Genomic DNA, 11518 nt, shown 5'->3' on the forward strand with positions numbered 1-11518 from the left:
ACGCGTTCCAAACTTAGGAAGAAAGGGAGGAAGCAAACGCAGGTGTTTTCAGTCAAGAAGATAATACTGCGGCCCTCCTGCAGGAACCACAGAGCACAACTACTCTCCAAAATATTCACAGCAACATCACATGTGCTCGACTGGAATTACTGTTTCGTTCCCACTGCCCTGCGAACCCCAATGTGGGTGCTCAAATTTCGGGTGTGTTCAGGACCTCTTCGCTTGAGTCAACAGTGGGCCCCATGAAACACCCTGCAGTTGTCCGGGTTCTCACCTCCCCTTGAAATATAGAGGTACAGACAGGTGTTGCAGTGCTGAAGCTGGCTTCATCCTGTTACCACTGCTACCAAAAGTGCCTGGCATTTACTGAACGGGAGGAAAAACAATAGCAAGAAACTTGGAAACTAGAAAACAGATGGATGAATGAAAACTCATGTAGGCCAGAAAGTGCGGAACCGGAAGCTTCAATGAGGAGCACTGAGAAGTAGCCAGTCTGCATCACGGAGCCCTAAGCGTCTGCATCACGGAGCCCTAAGCGCCTGCATCACGGAGCCCTAAGCGCCTGCATCACGGAGCCCTAAGCGCCTGCATCACGGAGCCCTAAGCGCCTGCATCACGGAGCCCTAAGCGTCTGATGATGGTGACACCTGTGAGCACTTGGACGGAAGGACGTGGAGCGGGACCAAAACACAGGGCGAGCCAAACAATGAGAGTCCGCTGAACAAGCAATTAGGCAAAACCACGTGATCATCTCAACTGGTGCAGGAAAAGCATCTGTCAAAATCCAACAGTTCTTCGTGACAAAAACATTGAACAAACTAGGAAAAGAGAACTTCCTCTATCTGACAAAGGGATTTGGCAATGGCACCCCACTCCAGTCCTCTTGCCTGGAAAATCCCATGGACGGAGGAGCCTGGTGGGCTGCAGTCCATGGGGTCACTAAGAGTCGGATGCGACTAAGCGACTTCACTTTCACTTTTCACTTCCACACATTGGAGAAGGAAATGGCACCCCACTCCAGTGTTCTTGCCTGGAGAATCCCAGGGACGGGGGAGCCTGGTGGGCTGCCGTCTATGGGGTCACACAGAGTCGGACACGACTGGAGCGACGCAGCAGCAGCAGCACAGCTAACACCACACTCTATGGTGAAAGGCGGAAAACTTCCCCCTAAAATCAGAAACCAAACAAGGACATCATTTTTCCACTGCTATTCAAGACTGTACTGGATCTAGCCAGAGCAATTAGGCAAGAAAAAGAATAGATGGCATCCAAATTAGAAAGCAAAACTAAAACTGCCTCTATTCACAGGTGGCATTATAAAAAATTTTAAAGAATTCACAAAAATCTATTAAAACTAGTAAACTGAGTGAAGTTAAAGTTGCACGATACAAGATCAAGACACAAAAATAAGTTATATTTCTATTTACTATAAATATACAATATTAACAATCTAAAAATGAACAATGAATAAAAATGAATAAACAAATAAACAATCTAAAAATGAAATTAAGAAAACAACTGCTCTTAAAGTAGCAACAAAAAGAGTAACAAACTTAGTCAGAGGTTGTGAGTTTGTTCCTCACCTGGAGCACCAAAAAAAAAAAAAAAACAAAACAGTAACAAACTTAGTTGAGTAAGTTTAAAAAAGTATAAGACTGGCACACTGAAAATGATGAAACACTGCTGAAAGAAATGCAGACATAAATGAACAGAGAGAGCGCCCCATTCAGGCGCAGGAAGACAAGGGTGTTAGCCAAACAATACGCCCCTGAGCAAGAACAGACTCAATGTGCTCTCAAAATCGCAAAGGCTTTTTTGTAAATGGTAAAGCTTATATTTAAATTCATATGAATTGCAATGAATCCCAAACAGCCAAAAGCAATGTTGAAAAAGAACAAATTTGGAGGACTCACATTTTCCAATTCCAAAACTGACCTCAAAAGCAGTGTGTTCCCGTCATGACGACAGACACGTACACTAACGGGACAGAACTAACAGCCCAGAAACAAACCCCCACATTTATGGTCAACTGATGTGCTACGAGGACGCCAACTAGTCAACAGGGAAAGAGCAGTCTCTTCAATAAGTGGTGTTGGGACATCTGGACATCTACAAGCAAAGCTGGACCCTTACCTCACCCCATATACAAAAACTGACTCAAAATGCATTAAAGGCCTACATTTAAGAGCTAAAACTAGAAAACTCTTAGATTAAAAACATAGAGATTTGCCTCCACAACCTTGGATTTGTCAACAGTCTCTTAGATAAGACACCAAAAGCATGAGCAACAAAAGAGAAAATAAATGTGGCTTCATCAAAATTAAAATTTTTGTGCATCAAAGGACACCATCAACAGAGTGAAGAGACAACCCAAAGAATGCAAGAAAGTATACACAAATCATGTATCTGAAAGGGTCTAGCATTCAGGAGATATAAAGAACTCTTACAACTCAAAAAGGCAAATAAGCCAACTACAAAATGGACAAAGGACCAGAATGGACACTTCCCGAAAGAAGATATATATATGGCCAACAAATACATAAAAAGATGATCATCATCAGTTACTATGGAAATGCAAATCAAAATCAAACTGACACACCACCTCACAAGTACTAGAATGGCCATAATAAAACAATGCAAAATGGAAAAAAAGTGTTGGAGAGGATGTAGAGAAATTGGAACCCTTGCACAATGTTGGTGGGAATGTAAAATGGTGCAGCTACTGTGGAAAAGTTTGGTGGTTACTCTACAAATTAAATAGTTACCATGTGACCCAGCATTTCCACTCCCAGTTACTGATATACACCCTAAAAATGAAAACAGGTGCTCAACCAAAAACTTGTAGACAAATGTTCATAGCAACATTATTCATAATGGACAAAAAGTGGAAACAACTCAAATGCCCACTAACAGATGAATGGATAAGCAAACTGATATATTTGTACAATGGAATATTATTCAGTTGCAAAGAGGAATCCAAGTTCTGACACACTCCACAACGTGGATAAACCTCAAAAACATTCTGCTAAGTGAAAGAAGTCAACATACAAGGTCACATACTGTAAAAATCCATTTGTATTAAAAAAAAAAAAAGTCCAGAGCAGACACATTCATAGAAACAGAAAAAACCTTAGCTGCTGCCAGAAGCCACCTAATGGGTACCGGGCTTCCATCCAGGATGATAAAAAGTTCTACAGCTAGACAGGGCGATGGCTGCACAGCACTGCGAACAAGCAATGCAGGTGCTGTACAGGTTAGGGCGGAAATGTTATGACATGTATTTTTTACAACTTAAAAAAAAAAAAGCAGTTGGCTACTCAGCATGGATCCCCTTCCTGCCTCCCCCCAGAAGAGACTGGAGCATAAAACCAAGGGCTCCCTAGACCAGCAAGTAAAGGGCAGTCGAGTTCTAGAATGCCTTCCTGAAACGGGGGATAAGAGAGCATTTCCTCTCTAATTTGTAAAGCCCACAGCCATAGTCTTCCACTCTTAAAATAAGGCAGGAGATTGGGAAGCCCTTCTCTGGACCTCTAGAAAGTCCAATCAAAGGGCCCAAGGGCAGCGACATTGGGTATGGCTCAAGGAAACCCAACCCGCCCTCTCAGCCAGCAGTGACAGGACCAGAGCAGGTGCACGGGGCTCCCCGAGGGCTGGGCCGGGTCCCACTCTCAGATGCCCTCATGTTGCAGGACAGGAGGACTCAAGCAAGCCAACACTTAGGCCATGGAAGGAGAATGAGACGCCAGAGCATTCAGAAACACGACACAAAATTTTAGAGGAAAAAACAGTTAACGACCAAACCTCTGGGAAATGTAAAATCTGATGACCAAAACAAAACGCTCAACAAATGAGTCAGGACATTAACGAAATCTAGAAAGTCAAACAAGAAGACATCGGTGGAAAATAGGAGAGATAAAGATGACCAATCAAGAGGTCCAATGCCCCAATACAGTAGCATTTCCAAACACACAGGGGGAAAAATTAAAGAAAAAAAAGAGGGAAGAAAACTATCAAAGCAAATAAATCGAGAAAATTAAATTCTCCAGAACTTCCCAGTCACCCCGCGTTTCCAGACTTAAAGGAACTCTGAAGGGTCCGAAGAAACGGACGAAAACACAGCCGGAGCGCTCACGTTTCGGAGCCGCGAGGGCGGGGCGAGGGAACGCGCCGGGCACGGAGGACCCCGCGCGGCGCCGGGCACCAGGCCCGGCCCGCCCGACGTCGGCCCCCGCCTGCAGCGGCGGGCACGCGCGACCCCGGGCCGAGCGGCGAGCCGGGCGCGCGAGCCGGAGGCGGGCGGGGGGCGGCGGGCCGCGGAGCGGGCGCCGAGCGGGCGCGGGGCGCTGAAAGGCGCCGGGTGAGGCGCGGGGCGCCCGGGGCGGCAGAGGGGACGCGGCCTGAGGGAGCGGCTTGGGGGCGGCCGCGAAGAGGGTCCGGCGGCGCCGCGCACGGGGACCACCGCCTGAGGAGGGGGCGCGAGGTCCGCGGGGCTGACGGGAGGCCGCGGCCGTTGGCGACCCCGCCGGGGCCCGCGGCCGCCCCTGCCCCCGCCGCCCGGAGGGGCGCCTGGGCCCCGGCCCCACCGCGCCGGCCCTCCCGCCCCGAGCCCCGCCACAGCTCACCTGCCTCGCGCCGCGCTCGCCGTCGCCGCCGCCGCCGCCGCCGCCGCCGCCTGAGGCCTTGTCTGCACCGCCCAGGCCCGGGAGACCGTGCCCCTGCCAGCCAATCGCTCGCCGCGCCGGGGAGCAACGCAGACGCCCACCAATCGCGGGCGCGCCTCTGGAAGCTCCTCGGCCAATGCAGAGGCGGCCTCCCGAGGGGCCCACCCAATCGGCACCGGAGGCCGAGCCGCGGGCGGGGAGGTGGGCGGGCCCCCAGGGCGGCGCGCGCGGGGACGGGGCGGGGCGAGAGGGTTCCGAGGTGGCGCGCGGGGTCTTCGTGCCGAGCGGGACCTCCGGCGCGGGAGTCGTCCGTGTGGGCTCCGAGCAGCCAGGCCGCCCTCCCTGCGACCCCCGCCCCCGCGCCGCGTGGCTGTCCCCGCGCCCCCGGCGCCGACACCCCGTACCCGCGCGGCCTCCGAGCTCCGCCCGCGTCCCTAGGCGTCGCAGGTGCGCTCCTCCGAGGCGGGCGGTGGCGGAACCGGGCTCTCAGGCCGCTGCCCCTGGGCCTGCGGAGCACACGTGCGCCTACTTGCCTGCAGGCTTCTCCACCCACGGATAACAACAGGCCACTCTCCGGTGGAGTTTTGCGGTGTTTGAACCCGACCTTTTATTATCTCTTTGCGTTTCAGAACCGATTTGCCAGGTAGATAAAGAAGCTATTATCCTACTTTACAAAAGAGGAAACGCGGCTCCAGCAGGTTAGCGGGTGAGGGTGAGAAGACTTTGCCAAATTGCCCTCTCACGAGAAGACTTCCAGCGCGGCAAAGAAAAAACCAGTTGCAAGGGCTATTTTAATGAGAACGTATTTATTACAGTAATGGCAGTGGGCTAATGCAGTGTTAGCTGGCCGTCCTTGTAGGCTTTATTAAGAGAAAAGATGGCCTTTCTCTTCTCTTATTTTACTAACTCAGCACAGGGGCTGTGACTTTAGGTGAGGTCGCAGGAAGTCACATCCCCGGTATAAATTTTACAGATGCCTTTTTATAAGCAGGTTAGGTGGTCAGCAGGAGCAGTGCAGAGAGAGGAGAGAAGGTTGTGTTTTTTTGTGTTTTGTTTTGAGTGTCGCCTGGGAGGGCCGAGCGGGAGTGGGGTGTAAAGCAGGGGGAGGAGTGGATTGAGGAGAATAAGTATCCGGATTAAGTCTAGGCCTGCCAGTTGTCCACAGTAGCTACCGGCCACATGTAATTACTATCACTGGAGATGTGGCTAGTTGAAATTGAGGTGAGCTGTGCATTGTATAAAACACTCAGAATTTTGAAGACTGAAGTATGAAAAAGAAGGTAAAATATCTCATTTAAAAATATTGCTTATTTGTCCAGTTGTGATATTTTGGATTTTGCTGTTGTTTAGTCGCTTAGTCGAGTCTGACTCTTTGTGACCCCACAGACTGTAGGCCACCAGGCTCCTCTGTCCATGAGATTCTCCAGGCAAGAGTACTGGAGTGGATTGCTATTTCCTTCTCCAGAGAATCTTCCTGACACAGGGATCAAACCCTTGTCTCCAGCTTGGCAGGTGGATTCTTTACCACTGAGCCACCAGGGAAACCCAATATTTTGGATATGTTGGTTAAATAAAACATCTGTTGTTCACTCACTCAGTCGTGTCCAACTCTTTGGGACACCATGGACTGTAGCACACCAGGCTTCCCTGTCCTTCATTATCTCCTGGAGTTTTCTCAAACTCATGTCCATTGAGTCAATGATACTATCCAACCATCTCATTCTCTGTCATAATATCAAATTAATTTCATCTGTTTCTCTGAGTTTTTAGTGCAGCTTCTAGAAGATGCGAGGTGTCATAGGTGGCACGCATGGTGTCCCTAGCGGACAGCGGTGTAGACGTCGGGGGCACTTTTGGATAAGGATTCCACATGGAAGGCAGGCCACAGCATCCATCTTTTTCCTCCCGATAATTACAAAACCACCAAGGCCAATTTACAAGAAGAAAAAATATTTCACCAGCAACAACAGACAGGGAAGGATGCAAACCCACATGCCATAAGGCCAAAGGAGGGGAAAAGGTGCTGGTGGGGCTCTGTGGAACCCCCAGTACCTAATGAAAGGGAGCTCGCAAAATCCTGAGGGTCCTGACAGGTAAGCCCCCACCCGCCAGGTCAGAGGGAGAGAGTAGAAGGCCCTGCTTCCCATCCTGGGCCCCGCCCCTACTGCCCTCAGCCTCGTGCTCACCATGCAGACCTCCAGGCTGGGGAGCGGGGAGCGCAGCGTAGGGGTGGGGGACAGGAAAATGTTCCCAGCCTAAAACAACGGAAACACTCCACAGTGAAAGAGAAAACAGGCGGCCCCTGAGGGCGGAAGCAGCGCTGACAGCCCCCACCTCAGGCCCCAGCGATGGGGGAACGCAGGACTCCGCTCCTTTCTCCTCCAACTGGTGGGGGTGGGCTGTGGAACCAGGGACAGATCCCTGGTGGAAGGAGGCCGAAACCGGGGACAGAGCCCCTGGTGCCAACTCAGGCACACGCCTTGAGGTCTTCCCTGGAGGGACTGTGTCCCCCTTGCGGCTTGTCTAGTTGTGTTTCGGCTGGTGGGTATCAGCCTGTGGGCGTGAGGGAGCCCACCTTGCACCGCAGCTGCCCTGCGCCCTTCAGCGCAGCTGCAGAGGCCTGTAGAGCACCCAGCCCTGCTCCTCGGAGCCGAGGCCCAAGCTGGAGCAGGCTTCTCCGCGGGCGCTGTTGGGGGCCATGGGAGTCCTCCCCTCTCGCTGTGCTGGCCTTGTCTCCCCCGCTTTCCACTTTCCTCTGCAGGCCTCTTCCTCCAAGAAGTCTTCCCCACTCACCCCACCCACCTGTGTCTCCAGTGTGCCCACCTAGACAGCTCCTTGGGTGCTTACCCCCAGTCTCCCTTCTCTTGGGATTGCATTAAGTTAACGTGTTTACTGGGTGCCTACTGTGTGCCCATACTTAGTAGGGGCTGGGATCCACCACTGAAAATCAAATTTGCTGCCCACCTGATACCTATATTCCAGGGGGAAGAGCCATGTGTAACACGTGTGTTTGAGTATGTGTCTTATGCTCACAGAACAAGAATTCACAATTCAAAAAAGCAGAGGAACCAGAGATCAAATTGCCAACATCCACTGGATTATCAAAAAAGCAAGAGAGTTCCAGAAAAACATATACTTCTCCTTTATTGATTATGCCAAAGCCTTTGACTGTGTGGATCACAACAAAATGTGGAAAATTCTTCAAGAGATGGGAATACCAGACCACCTTATCTGCCTCCTGAGAAATCTGTCTGCAGGTCAGGACGCAACAGTTAGAACTGGACATGGAGCAACAGACGGGTTCCAAATCGGGAAAGGAGTACGTCAAGGCTGTGTATTGTCACCCTGCTTATTTAACTTATATGCAGAGTACATCATGTGAAATGCCGGGCTGGATGAAGCACAAGCTGGAATCAAGATTGCCACGAGAAATATCAGTAACCTCAGATATGCAGATGACACCACCATTATGGCAGAAAGTGAAGAAGAACTAAAGAGCCTCTTGATGAAAGAGGAGAGTGAAAAAGTTGGCTTAAAGCTCAACATTCAGAAAACTAAGATCATGGCATCTGGTCCCATCACTTCATGGCAAATAGATGGGGAATCAATGGAAACAGTGTCAGACTTTATTTTTTTGGGCTCCAAAATCACTACAGATGGTGACTGCAGCCATGAAATTAAAAGACGCTTGCTCCTTGGAAGAAAAGTTATGACCAACCTAGATAGCATATTCAAAAGCAGAGACATTACTTTGCCAACAAAGGTCCATCTAGTCAAGGCTATGGTTTTTCCTGTGGTCATGTATGGATGTGAGAGTTGGACTGTGAAGAAGGCTGAGTGCCCAAGAATTGATGCTTTTGAACTGTGGTGTTGGAGAAGACTCTTGAGAGTCCCTTGGACTGCAAGGAGATCCAACCAGTCCATCCTAAAGGAAATTGGTTCTGAATATTGACTGGAAGGAATGATGCTGAAGCTGAAACTCCAATACTTTGGCCATGTGATGTGAAGAAGTGACTCCTTTGATGCTGGAAAAGATTGAAGGAAGGAGGAGAAGGGGATGACAGAGGATGAGATGGTTGAGTGGCATCACTGACTCAATGGACATGACCTTGAGCAAGCTCCGGGAGTTGGTGATGGACAGGGAAGCCTGGCGTGCTGCAGTCCATGGGGTCGCAGATTTGGACAGGACTGAGTGACTGAACTGAACTGAAAAAAGCAAAATGGGTGGAAACACTGGTTTCTAGATGGGGAGGGGGGATGCTTCAGTCAGTGTGAGAGGATCACAGTGAGGGAAGTTGACCTGGAACCTTTATTCATTTTGATTTTTGGCCGTGCTGGGTCTTTGTTTCTATGCCGGCTTTCCTCTAGTTGCGGTGTGCGGGCTCCTCATTGCGGTGGCTCCCCTTGCTGCAGAGCGCGGGCTCTGAGGAGCACGGACTTCAGTAGTTGCAGCGTCTGGCTCCAGAGCAGAGGCTTCGTGGTTGTGGCGCTCGGGCTCAGTTGCTTGGGGGAGCTTCCTGGATCAGGGGTTGAACTCGTGTCTCCTGCATTGTCAGGCAGATTCTTTACCACTAAGCCACCAGGGAAGGCCCTGATGTCTTATAGTCAGATTAAGGGAGGGAAGAAACAGCTCCAAAAACAAAGCCAGTTCAGAAAACAGTGTTCACAGGGTCATATCTGTGCAGAGACCAGGGTGTGAAAGGTGCTCAGGAAATGATACACTGTAACTGAAAAAGGCAGCTTCTCTGATTCCATGTGTGTGTAGACACACACAGGACACAGAAAACTGTTGCCAGCGATTCTATCCAAGTAGGGGCATCGGGGCATCGTAGATTGTTTTCCTTTTCTTGCTTGAGTTTACCTGTATTTTGCACAAAATACTGGGAAATTTTTAGAAATTTTAAAAGTTTCTAAATGTTAAACTATGGAAAAAGTACAGACTTGTACTTTTCCAGTTGAGCTATTCCAAATCCTGAAAGATGATGCTGTGAAAGTGCTGCACTCAATATGCCAGCACATTTGGAAAACTCAGCAGTGGCCACAGGACTGGAAAAGGTCCGTTTTCATTCCAATCCCAAAGAAAGGCAATGCCAAAGAATGCTCAAACTACCGCACAATTGCACTCATCTCACATGCTAGAAAAGTAATGCTCAAAATTCTCCAAGCCAGGCTTCAGCAATATGTGAACTGTGAACTTCCTGATGTTCAAGCTGGTTTTAGAAAAGGCAGAGGAACCAGAGATTAAACTGCCAACATCCGCTGGATCATGGTAAAAGCAAGAGAGTTCCAGAAAAACATCTATTTCTGCTTTATTGACTATGTCAAAGCCTTTGACTGTGTGGATCACAATAAACTGTGGAAAATTCTGAAAGAGATGAGAATACCAGAACACCTGATCTGCCTCTTGAGAAATCTGTATGCAGGTCAGGAAGCAACAGTTAGAACTGGACATGGAACAACAAGTGGTTCCAAATAGGAAAAGGAGTACGTCAAGGCTGTATATTGTCACCCTGTTTATTTAACTTATATCCAGAGTACATCATGAGAAATGCTGGGCTGGAAGAAGCACAAGCTGGAATCAAGATTGCCGGGAGAAATATCAATAACCTCAAATATGCAGATGACACCACCCTTATGGCAGAAAGTAAAGAGGAACTCAAAAGCCTCTTGATAAAAGTGAAAGTGGAGAGTGAAAAAGTTGGCTTAAAGCTCAACATTCAGAAAATGAAGATCATGGCATCCGGTCCCACCACTTCATGGGAAATAGATGGGGAAACAGTGGAAACAGAGTCAGACTTTATTTTTTTGGGCTCCAAAATCACTGCAGATGGTGACTGCAGCCATGAAATTAAAAGATGCTTACTCCTTGGAAGGAAAGTTATGACCAACCTAGATAGCATATTCAAAAGCAGAGACATTACTTTGCCAACAAAGGTCCATCTAGTCAAGGCTATGGTTTTTCCTGTGGTCATGTATGGATGTGAGAGTTGGACTGTGAAGAAGGCTGAGTGCCCAAGAATTGATGCTTTTGAAGTGTGTTGGAGAAGACTCTTGAGAGTCCCTTGGACTGCAAGGAGATCCAACCAGTCATTCTGAAGGAGATCAGCCCTGGGATTTCTTTGGAAGGAATGATGCTAAAGCTGAAACTCCAGTACTTTGGCCACCTCATGCGAAGAGTTGACTCATTGGAAAAGACTCTGATGCTGGGAGGGATTGGGGGGCAGGAGGAGAAGGGGACAACAGAGGATGAGATGGCTGGATGGCATCACTGACTCGATGGACGTGAGTCTGGGTGAACTCCGGGAGTTGGTGATGGACAGGGAGGCCTGGCGTACTGCGATTCATGGGGTGGCAAAGAGTCGGACACGACTGAGCAACTGATCTGATCTGTACTGTAGGATAATGACTTGTACTTTAGGATAATGACTCCATCCTAAATTAACAACTATGAATATCTTGCCATCCTTCCTCATTGAAATTTCATTTTTAAAGAAAAAATTTTAAAAATAAAACTAGATTCCAGATGAGTGACAACCCAAATGAGAAGGAGCACTAAGACATTGAAAGAAGAGACTGAAGGAAGCTGTTTTCCCAGGGTGGGGCAGCGTTTCTCAAACCTCCAAAGCACAGACCTTATGGCGAAACATTGATGGGTCTGACTCCATCAAAGTGAAAGATGTCTGTTCAGCAAAAGATACCGCGAACAAGTCATCGGACAGATAACAGGTCAGAAGATATCTGCTGTCTTTAAAACAGACCAGGAGTTATGACTGGTTAGAATATACAAGAACCTCCTGCAACTCAGCAAAGGAAAGAGAAAGGCAAGAGGAAAATGGCAGAGAGTGGGAACAGGCAAT

The 11518-nt window shown here is 49.0% G+C and overlaps 1 protein-coding gene across 1 annotated transcript in view; it reads right to left on the bottom strand.

Annotated features, from left to right (window-relative positions):
- The window catches only part of SUN1 (Sad1 and UNC84 domain containing 1), a 44808-nt gene extending 40099 nt beyond the window's left edge, over positions 1-4709 (bottom strand). The window contains exon 1 of the mRNA XM_055562366.1: positions 4623-4709. The gene's annotated coding sequence lies outside the window, so the exon portion shown is untranslated. The remainder of the gene's footprint in view (positions 1-4622) is intronic.
- Positions 4710-11518: the final 6809 nt, after the last annotated feature.

Source organism: Bubalus kerabau, chromosome 23 (assembly GCF_029407905.1).
Source record: "Bubalus kerabau isolate K-KA32 ecotype Philippines breed swamp buffalo chromosome 23, PCC_UOA_SB_1v2, whole genome shotgun sequence".
NCBI lineage: Eukaryota > Metazoa > Chordata > Mammalia > Artiodactyla > Bovidae > Bubalus > Bubalus kerabau.